Genomic DNA, 12,240 nt, shown 5'->3' on the forward strand with positions numbered 1-12,240 from the left:
AAGGGAAATTTGGAGCATGTTCAGTGCTGGGCCTAATGTTTGATACCCCTGTACTACATAGTTAGCAAATCAATTATAACGAATAGAAAACACACATTAACAATAATAATAATAATAATGGTTGTAACAGTGATAATAAAAAATTAAATATGACAGGAAGACATAAAAGGGGTATCTTGTCCCATGCCTTGTAGTCTACTACATCTACACTATGTTTCCAAAAGTATTCACTCACCCACCCAAATGATTTAATTCAGGTGTTCCAATTACTATCATGGGTGAATAAAACCAAGCACCTAGGTGTGCAGACTGCTTCTACAAACATTGTAGGAAACAGTTTGGGGATGACCCCTTCCTGTTCCAACATGACCACACACCAGTGCACAAAGCAAGGTCCATGAAGATGTGGCCAGAACTCGACTGGCCTGCACAGAATCCTGACCTCGACCCATCAGAACACCTTTGGGATGAATTAGAGCGGACACTGCAAGCCAGGCCTTCCCATCCAACATCACCTTACAAATGTGCTTCGGAAAGAATGGTCCAAAACTCGCTTAAACACACTCGTAAAGCTTGTGGAAAGATGTCCTCGAAGAGTTGAAGCTGTTACAGCTTCGGAGTGGGCTGGCATCATATTAAACTCTATGGATAAGGAATGGGATATCAGTTAAGTTCATATGTTTGTGAAGGCAGAAGAGAAAATACCTTTGGTATTATTCACCATAGTTCTTCTCTTCTAGAAGCCCTTTTCTCAGGCCTGAAGGTAGATACTATAAAAAAGTGACTAGACCCTCAAAAACAGCTCATCATTTCCTTTTATAGTTGCATGTAGTTTTTCATGTGGATAAATTAAAAATTCCCCGGTACCAAATGCTAACACTTGGCAGAGAAGCTTTGATTCAGTTGTGTAAAAACCAACTTTCTGCCAATTAAAAGAAGCTTCTCCAGATGTCTGTAATGTGCTGTGGGTAGATGCAACTCTCTAGAGGGCAGGCCTAAGAGTGAAACACCAAGATCCTTTTTTTTATTATTTGTACTCAATTAAATTCCTTAGAAATAAATGTTCAGAACCTGGAAATCAATTTACACTCCCAGAAGTAGTGAAAATATGTTCCCCTATCAACAAGGCATTTCTAAACATATTAGTTTTCGTTAGAAAGTGTAAATTATTTTTATTTGCACACAATAACAGAATTATTTCAGAACAATGAAAAATTACCAGGGTCAACATTATTAGCCACCTAAAAAACGGACCTCTTTATGGAGCCATAGCACAAACCACTGTTGTGCAACGGTGTGCTTTAACATTGTTATGGTCAAAGCTTGTAAAATCCAGTTAAAAGTTTGCACACAATATAGAAGGATTTGAGCTTGAGAAAGCATCATGCACAAAACAAAAGAAATCGGTTTAGACTTGAGTAGAGTAGTTGATATACAAAGTTATCACAGCATTTCCTGCGTCATGAACTAGAGTGAGAAGCATCATCGAGAAATTCAAAGAGAGCCACACAGTGCAGCACAAGCCTGTCAGAGGCAGGAAGTGAAAGATTTCGAAGACTCTGGAAAGAAAATTGAGGTATGCTAAAAACAACCTGAGGAAAGATTACTCATACTGGAAGCTCGTTCTTTGGTCAGAGCTTTGGTTTGGCCACAGAGATGCACTCAGAAAAAAAGACATTGAGTGGTTGTTACTTTTACAAGAGTCTAACTTGTAATTTGAAGAAAAAAATCGAATGTTTCTATGGTGAATGTAATTAAATCTTTTATGATCTGCATGAAATTTAACAACTTAATTTGTTCTTGTGGAGATGACATGATGCAATAGTGGTTAGTCGCCTGGACTCGAGAAATTCACAAGATGACATGAGATTTCAAACCACAGGAAATCACTGGGGTTATAAGAGGCAGAAAAGCACATGCACACTTGTCTGCTATTAGTATTTATTATGGTTTAACCTGTCAAAAACAAAAATCTAAAGAAAATTCTGTATCAAGCTTTGTCGTCATAGCTTTCCTACGTTTTTTAAAGTATGGATTGACAGCTTGGTGGTGCACTTTCTGTGTGGAGTTTGCATGTTCTCTGCATGTCTGCCTGGGTTCTCTCCTGGTACTACGACTTCCTCCCACAGTCCAAAGACATGCAGTTAGTGAGGTTAGGTTAATTGGTAACTCTAAATCACCCATAAGTGTGAATGTGAGTGCAAATGGTTGTCTGTCTCTCTGTGTTAGCCCTGCAATAGACTGGGAACTTGTCCAGGGTGTACCACACCTCTCACCTTATGACATCTGGGAGAGTGTCCAGTACACCCCGTAAGATGGATGGAGTAACCAGTTGAGTAACACTGGAACTGGGAATCTTGTCAAGCCCCCAAAAGTTGATTCTGTTCATGTGGATGTAGCATTTTCAGTGGGAGAAACATTTCGTCACTCATCCAAGTGACTTCTTCAGTCTCAGCCGACTGCAGGTTTCCCCAATCTTATAAACAGGGAGGAACGCTGGTTTGAGCGGGGAGTCAAGGAGGCCATTTACCTGAAAAGGGAAAGACCATCTCTGAACTGAGGAGGGGGCCTAAGGGTACATCTTTTGCCATTTTGCAATGCTGTGATTGCAGCCATTCCCCAACTCTCTGTGAATGGTACTCATGGCCATTGATCAGTGGGCTTTGATCAGTGGTTGTTGATCAGTGGTCATGAGAATCTGCATATTAATCATCAAGGAACTGACCTTCCAGCCCATTGCTCCTTCAGTGGGCTGGTTTCTGTCATTATGCAAATGTACTGTTTATAAGATTGGGGTGACGAAATGTTTCTCCCACTGAAAATGCTACGTTCAGATGAACAGAATCAACTTTTAGGGATTTACTTACCTGGATGATTGAGTATGCACCAAAATCTTGTCAAGGCAGAAGGAGTCATGAAGAAACAGGGAAGTGAAGATTTTGAAAGAAAACCTCCAGCAGTCAGCAGCAAGACTGGCTTGAAAGACATTTTCTTTGTCTTTCAATGCGACAGTGACTCAAAAGATACATCATTCCTGGCGAAGAACTACCTCAAGGATCCAAAATGAATGTTATTGACTGGACGTAGGTAGCACAACTTGACCGGGGAAAAAAACAGTATTCACAAAGAACTATTGGCAAAAACTTTGCATATCTCATCATAGTGTTCACTGTGTTCTTAAAAACTGAGGAAACTGGACAAGATGAGGACAGAAACAAATGAACAGTTCCTGAAAATCATGTTCTTAAGAAACAGGAAAAAAATTTTAAAGTCCTGACAGAGGACCGGATAAATATATCTGACCCTTCAGTTGTTTGCTGAAGCCTCATCAGAAATGGTCTCAAAGGAAGGATGGCTGTCAAGAAGCCATTCTTAAGGGGAACAGGGCAAGAAGCTGTAATATGTCAGATTAAACAATAGCTGGAGTAAAAATCATTGGCAACAGGTTTTATAGAGTCATGAATTCAACACACACTGATGACAATTTACCACCAAAATTAAACCAATTTAAACAGTGTGTACAGAGGACGTCAGCAGAGAGGTACAGAAGTGAGTGTCTACTGCCAGCTGTAAATCAATGTGGACGCTCTGTCATGGTTCAGGCAGCGCTGTTGGGGATGTTGCCAAAATGTATAAAATCATGAACACAGAAAAGTGCCATCAGATTTTGAACCACCTTACAATATCATCTGGAAAGCAAATGGTTAATTTTCTTCTAACATGGCAATAATCCCAAACACACTGCCAGTGTGGTAAATGCATACCTGGATAGAAAACCATGCAGTGCAACACTATCAGTCATGGACGGGGCTCCCCACAGCCCGGAGATCAACATTACTGAGGATCATCTTGACAGGAAATAGAACAAAAGAAAGTAACCACAGTTTGGTTTATTTTGGTAAATGCATTCAAAAGAATTTGAAAAACAGTCTAATAAATTATATCTGCATCTATCCAGTTTTATAATTGTCATTCTTGGCGAATGAAAGCTTTCATTTAGGTCAGTTCAGGAGTTTAAACCATACTTGACTACCTGATGTCAAAGAAGCGATTAACATGATTTTTTTTTTTACACAGTAGGTAAACATAGGTGTAACCGATAACTTTAACAAAGACTCAAGAACCTCTGAAAGGCTTGACAGTGTGACAACAAGCCCTATCATCTCACTGAAGCCAAAACAACCGACTTTCGTTTAGCCATCAATCCCTTTATTTGCTCGTTTATTTGCACCTGTTCCTACACTGTGACCTCTGTGACGTCTGTTTAACAATGTGTGCAACTTGTGAGAAAATACATACTTGAAGCCAAAATGTTAAATTATCATTATGGTAATGGAAAGAAAACAAGAAAATAATACAGTCTGTCCTAAAGAACAAAACCTGTTAAATCAACTTAGAGCAGATGTTATAAAAAAGACAAAATGGGCCTACTGGTCGTTCTGCTCTTAAAAGATTGCAAGTAGCATAACGTTTTGTTACCACTAGAGGTCTCTGTTGCACTGTGTTGCATGTTTCCGACTGAATGCTCTGCATTGCCAAGAGTTTATATTAATTTATACTAACTGATGTTTATGACACTTGTCGCCACATGTATATAATGACATTAGTAATAAAATCCTGGCAGTGTTTTTATTTTATTTTAGATATATCATAACTAGGTTAATATAATAATGGCATTGACGATTTTGACCTTATACTTAAGGTTATGTTAATGATATTTAAAACTATACAGATTTAAAGACTGATTCAGTTCAGTTCAGTTTTATTTTATTTATACAGCACCAAACCACAAGAATAGCTGCATTAAGATCCTTCATACTGTAAGGTAAAGACCCAGTAATACAGTGAAACCCAACAATTAGACAGCTTCCTGTGAGCAAGTACTTGGTGATGGTGGGAAGGAAAAACTCCCTTTTAACAGGATGAAACCTCTGGTAGAACTAGGCTCAGAGAGGGCCATGATAATATATTATAGTTACATAGATAATACTAATTTTACCTTTTGACCTGGTTCCCAACATTGAAATCCATATATATATATATATACATACTATCTAAATTTAACATTAGGCTCTTTTTTTTAGAACACTAGACCATATAGATCTATGCAGCGACGTCTTTCTGTAGACAGTCTGGACAACAATGAAGAGTAGGAACTGCAGGTTCTTTGGCCCCCGTTAATCTGAGCAGCCCATCAGTCCCTGCAGCGCCACAGCAAAGACTCCTGCCCTTGGTGAGAAACAGTGAGCTTCCTGTGTTTGTGTGAAATTTCCTACTCATGAAGTACTTCAGCACCTCATTGTGAGGCTCTGCGCACATGACTCTGCTATTACTTGCACAATGATTAAAGAAAAACATGCAAGCATGCATCATACATTTTCCTTGCCCAAAGAGGTATAAACACAATACAGTCAACTCGTCATGGATATATTACTGTGCAGCACAGCAATAATTAGGAGAAAGGAGAGGTCTGAAAGAAAAATGAGATGAAGGTGAGAGGGCAGAATGTGGAAGGAAATGGGTAAAGATCAGCCACAACAATGGGAAAATAAAGTTGAATCGTCCATAAATTTACTGTACTATTAAAATCATGGAATTTCACTCTCAGTGGGAGAAAGTCGTTGCCATGACGTGCACTTGAGTTCCTGGTAATTTACACCAGGAAAGGTTAGCCTTTTTGGTTTTTGGTTTATTTCTATGCCAGCAAAATTTTGAGCGATTGCAGGGTAAAGCAATTAAAATGCCTGTCAAGCTATTTCAGGCGTGCTAATGTCACTGCTTGCCTTAGCTGGCCTTGCTGGAACACACATTTGACACTGATACATCACACAAACACTCATTCAAACACACGCACACATACACACAGAGGAATGCATGACAGAAAGAAGAAAAAAAAAAGCAGGGCATTAAGTCTTTATTCAGGGATTTGAAAAAAAAAGGTTTTGATTTTTTTGACACTGAGTTACTCCCGAGAGAGAAATCTATCAACATTAACAACTGTGATCAGATTAGGTGTGTGCTGATGAAGGATTTAGATAAGAGCAAGTGTGTGAGGCCAGCACAGAGCTCTCAAACGGGGATGGCCGGTCTTAATGGGCTGGGGTCTTATCAGAGGAATCTAACGAGCTCCCTGAAGTTCACCTCTGTTTAACCACGTGCTTTTGAATGACACTTATACGGCTCAGTGATGTGCTCTGGCACGAGGACCATTCACTTTCACCAGAGTGAGCATCATGGGAAATAAGTTTGTGACACAGAGAAGGGGGGGGAATTAAATTAATATTCATTAAATCCCTGAGGATTCTACTAGAAACTGAAGATTATAAGAAAATAAATATTAGGAATATTGGACTTTTGGGGACTTTTTGCCAACACTTAGAACGGATACAACACCTCATATAGAAAATATGAAACCAGCTGTCAGCTTAGAAAACAAGAGTAAACCGCTAGCGTGCCTCTCTCTTACCAGCACACCTAACTCTCAGAAACTTGTGTTTCAACAGGAGGGTTGTGTGCCACACTATTTCTTGCAAATTCCAGCGACAGTGACTTCCTGAAATCTTGTTGCCACTGTGCGTTTTGATTTAGGAATGTGTGTCTATGTGTCAAAAGCTTACAGCCTCCCAGCCTGCACAGCTGTGCCTGACACAGGCAGATATGCTTATCCTGGTTGAGTGTTAATGCTCTGTGGTCAAGAGGGCAGGGCCGGTTGTGGTTGGATACACCAAATGAGGAGAAGGTGGGTTTAGGGAGGGGGGTGGTAGATATATTTGGCAGACGGTGTGATGAGGTAGTTGGATGTGCAGTGGTGTCCCAGGATTGATGTCTCCGTCATAGAAGGCCCACCCATGTGACACAACCCCCACCCCCAACATCAAACGTGCCGTATTACGTTGATCTATGGAGATGGCTGGGCAGCACTTTCAACCGAGTCAGGCCAGGTCCATCAAAGGATTTATCTCTTCACAAGATTAAAGGAGGCCAAGGCGTCTGCCAAACAAAGACTAACTCTGAGGGTCAGCCTGGGTCCTGAACTGAGAGATTTAAACTGATACAAGCTTCATGTCGTACTAAGAACCAGGAGAACGCTTAAAATCAGACGGATCCTAGCTTATACTCATGATTGTCAGCAATGATTGATACATTAGTAGTTTCTGCATGTACAGCAACACTGTAAACACATTAGCGCATACTTTCTGCCAGACCTTAAGTCAGGCAGGGTTATTCAAAACCTCCTTTATATTTCTGACATGTTCCTGGCATCTTTCAGGATTCCTCAGTAATGAGGAAATCACTTTTTGGGAACATTAAGGTCAATTATTTTTTCCTGTTTCCCTTTTAAATGGTACGCTGGACTCTATGTACGTGAAAATCGGAACCGCCTTTATACAAATTCATGTCACGTCCAGTGACTTGTTCCTGTTGCTTTGACCTTTGCACTCCTTCCTATTAGTCACTTTGTAGTGTTTTTGGGTCTAGGAATGCAGCCTGGTTTCACTGTTTGGCTGAGACAGTTTGGCTAATCTAACAGATTAAATGCCAAAAACAAACCTGCATATGTAGAAAGTGGTTTCCAGCATGAACATAATTACTGGATTTGTGCCCTGTTCTCATGTTAATGGTCTTCCTCACCTTACTCTTGTGCCCCAGCTGTTCTTCAGTTTGTACTGAATGCAGACATGAAAAAAACAATTTAGCTACTTCTCTCTTTTTCTTGGCAAGAATTTCCTTCTTTTGTTTTTCTTTTACACGAGCTTGCTCTTTTTAAGAGTATTAGTGTTTTTGGTCACATAGTTTGCTGTTTTTGGTCTGTCCCACAGTGAAAACACTCATTTATATTCATTTGGAATTCAAGTGGGTGAGAGACAAAGTGGACTGGTAGCGAGATACAATCAGGTACTGGATGACGTGGCTCCTTTCATATTAACGTGTAGGTTTTCAAACGAGCTGAGAGCCCGAACATGAACGAGACGGCCTTAAATCAGGATAAAACATCCTCAGGAATGTAGCTTTGCATACCTTGCAGTTGCTTTCACGTGGGAATATTTGTCTCACTTATAAAATCAGTGGCTGAGAGTGTCTGGTGATGTTAATGGAAGAGCGAGATGAAGGAGAAAGACGACTTTTATTTGAGTTCTTTTGTTCTTGTGGAGCAGCCAATCCATAATAATTATACAGTAGAGGAGAAATGTGACCCGTGCTGACTTCTTTTATGCACTATCATCATTCAGCTGATTCGACTGGCGGCTTGCAAAGCGATGTCTGGTTCACAGTTAACAGTGCTGCTATGCGCTGCGCCGCCAAGCCTCGCCCATAGTAGGAGGAGAGTGCAGGGCAGGGTGAGCACTGTGGAGGAGACTCTGTGCCTGGCACGGAGACACACACACACACACACACACACACACACACACACACACATGCACAAACACATGCACACACTAGATAGGTAACCTTGGGAATCACAGCCAAAGCAGAACAGAATGTACATTAAGGAGGGAATTTCTCCTCCCCTTTTCTTCTTATTTCTCTTCCTGCAAAACTCTCTCCTAACTTAACGGTGAGGCCGAAAAGTTCCCCAAATTATCTTCCTCATTTAGGCAACTTTGTTCCCTCTTGCTTTTTCAGTGGCGCAACTTGCATTGCCTCCATTTTACTGCAGCAATGTTTGCTTCTCAACATCAGGCGTGTTTAAAGGTTGAAGAGCACTATGCCATAATCAAGCCCTCACCCTGCTGCTCCCTTCCTCCTTCACTCACTGTCAAACAGTTCAAGCGCGGGAGGTCACATGGGTAAACTTTGCCTTGTAAACACCCATCAGAGGGTTTTACCTTTGTGTTAAAGGTCCTGCTTTAACAGTTCATCCAATGAGGAGCAGATGACGGCAGTGGTGCCAGTAAGGGTTTTAGGTGTCTGTGTGTCAGCGTCAGGTGTGCTGTTATGCTGGACGTGGAGGATCTATTGCAGGTCTTTGGTAATGTAGGATTAGTATGAGGAGAACAATGCTCTGTTTTGCAGTCAAAATGTCAAACTTTATCCTTAAAGGTAACTGACCCACCGAACACAGAGAATTTAAAGCCAAGGAAGCATAAAAAAGCTGCGCCTATAAAAGGATAATTCTCTTTTATTAGAGGTTTGGAGGTCTTGGCTTTACAGCTTAAAGATGACATGAGAATTTCAAAATGTCATTGTTTTTGAGCATAACTACATACCCCCAGTGTTTCTTATGAATATGATGCTTTGATTTGGACCCTGCTGTGGTGTCAAAACAGGCGAGGCTCCTCCCCAGCTGGAACAGACCCAGCTGTGCACTGTCAAAGGGTTAGACAGCCAGATGGTGACGTTGTTTCCACATGCAGTAACGGTCCAGTTAGACTCTTTCTTTTTTTTAACATATTTTTGAGGCTTTTTAGCCTTTATTGCATTAGGACAGGAAAGCTAGGTGAAATCCCAAGGGATCAACATCTTAAAGCAGATTCAAACTTGGGCCTAAGCAACAAGCCTTCCAACATTCACCCAGTGAGCTAAACCAGCATACAGTTAGGCCATTTCTTAAAAATCAGGAAATATTAATGATATTGTAATAATTAATGCACATACTGGTATCTGTTTGATTGAAAACAGTTTTTAAAGATGAAAAAACACATTTATGTATAAACAGTATACACGTAAATTATATTCTTTCCGCATTGTCTGTTATATGGACTTTGTTAGGTACACCTGTTTAACTGCTCATCATCACAAATATCTAATCAGCCAATCACCTTAAAGCAGATGGCTGATTACATCACACCAGGTGTACCTACCAGACTCCTGACTGGTAGGTACAGGAAACTGAGGTTCATCAAAATTGGGAAAACATTGCCTGGTGGTTTAATGTGTGTGTGTCCCCTTAGTACCAGCTGAGACATTTAAACACCACAGCCTGCCTGAGTCATGCTGATGACCATGTCCATCCCTTTATGATCACAGTGTACCCATCTTTTAATGCCTGCTTCCATCACATAATACACCATGGCGCAAAGCTCAATTCATTTCGAACTGATTACTTAAACATGACAATGAGTTGTCTGTACTCAAATGGCCTCCACAGTCACCAGATCTCAATCAAACAGAGCATCTTTAGGATGTAATGGAATAGGAGATTCCAATCATGGATACGCAGCCAACACATCTGCAGCAACTGTGTCATGATGTCATGTTAAGATTGAGACATTTTTCCAGCACCTCGATGAATCTGTGCCACAAAGAATTGAGGCAGTTCCGAAGGACAACCTTGTACAAGTAAGGTGTACCTAATATAGCGTCCACTGAGCCCATGTGTACTGTTACATCTCATAACATCCGCCCTTTTTCAGTTCCCATGTCAGCCATATAAGCCTGTGATTTCAGTGTGTTGAGTGCTTAGCTCTATAGACGTGTTTAATTCTGAATTTCTTTGTCTTCCAATGATGTAGACTTTTTTATTTTGTTTTCTTCAGTTTTAAATGGATAATATACAAAATTTATTTGCACAAACTTCCCCTTGCTAAAATGTCCAGGATGGATGTCCAGCCAACAATAAAGAAGGACATTGAACAGACGGTGAGGTAATGTCGGCGACATCCACACAACTTTAAGTTTGAAACTATTTTTCAACCAGGACTAGATGTCTGAAATGGACGGTCAGCCAACGGTTATTCAGCACTGAAATGTTTTCCGGGAAACTGTGCCCTTAAATTCCAACCTAGCAGTCGCTTTGCTGTCTGTCATTTAATTCATTTTTAATCGCACTCCAAAGCTGCTTCTGCTAACTCTCACTCTAAAGTGTCTCAGTTAAATTTGGGTGAAAGATGTACAGCGTTCATTGGAGTTCAACCGTATATGTTCCAGCAGAAAGGGTGCCGGCATTATGGCCATTATGGGCCATTATGGGCCAGGATACCATGGGTATTGTACGGTATTTGAGCTGGAACTTGAAAAACACAATCCGGCGACATGTCAAAGTTAAAGTAGCTTTTTAAAATCATGTAGGACCTTTAAGTTGTGATTCTGAATGATAACAACAACACTCTGAACCTTTTAACTTTCTTTATATTGGTCTGGTGATGTTACAGAATTGTCCAACTAGTATAGAAAACAGTGTTTGAACCAAAGAGTCGAGAGTAATCAAGCTTACTTCAAAGATAAATCACAGGTGAATGACCTGTAGTACCTACATGTACTGCTGTTTTCACTTTCAGTTTTGCCTCCAGTAAATACGTTTTGATAATCTGTTCTCCTATAAGTGTTGTTAAAAACATGTGAGTGTGTGACTGTGATTGTTTTAATTCTCAGCTCCATTGCACCGGTGTTGCCAAGCACAATATTATCATACCCAAAAGAAACGAAGGACAAAATTACAAAAATACGTCTGAGAGCAAAATAAAAGATGTAAACGATTGGGGGGGGTTGTTGGTGGCTAAGTGGTATTTTGTATAATTTACATGCAGCGTCTGCAGGTCAGTTTTGTTTGGGGATGTTAATCGCGTGTCACTTTGTCCCAGTAAATCAGAACTGCCGACTTCTTTGTCCTGCTATCCCTTTTTCTGTTGATGAGAAAGGGTTGAGGGAGAGAAGAGAAAACACAAGCAGCAGATTTCAGGCATTCTACAATGCATTAGGTCATGAGAATTGGAACTCGTACTGTTTAAATGATGAAATGGCTCACCAAAGGGACCTCAATTGAGGTCTACACGATTTGGTCACCAAGAGGTCATTTCCATTCGAGAGAAGAGAAGGAATGATAAATACGCTTGGCTCCACACAATTATTAAATTTCTGTGTTTTTTCCCCCCCTCTCTCTCTCATCAACAGTAAATGAAGTTGTTCTCGAGGGCTGTTTAGATTCGAACATGAGCTTGGTCTTCGTGTGGGAATTCAAAAGTGACAGACGCACAGAGAGCGACGAGGGCCAGAAAACAGAGAGGTCGTAGCCAGACATCAGAGCTATTTTTGTTTGTAGAAATTCAGAAGTGGTCCTGTTACCCTGGAGGCGGCTCGTGTTTTCCATATAGCTCAGCGACTTGGCAGGCCTCTGGAAGGGGCAGTTTCACATTGAGCCCCCCTCTCCTTCCCTGCTTTATCCTTCCCTCCTCCTACCCATCACCCCCCCCCCCTCCCACCCCTCTTCTTTCCATCTTATATCCTCCAACCATGCTGCTCTCACCCCCTAGCAGGAAAACGCTCGTGGCCCGCAATGGAGACAGCCTGACTGCGCAGGCG

This window comes from Simochromis diagramma, unplaced genomic scaffold (assembly GCF_900408965.1).
Source record: "Simochromis diagramma unplaced genomic scaffold, fSimDia1.1 OVJJ01000205.1, whole genome shotgun sequence".
Lineage (NCBI taxonomy): Eukaryota > Metazoa > Chordata > Actinopteri > Cichliformes > Cichlidae > Simochromis > Simochromis diagramma.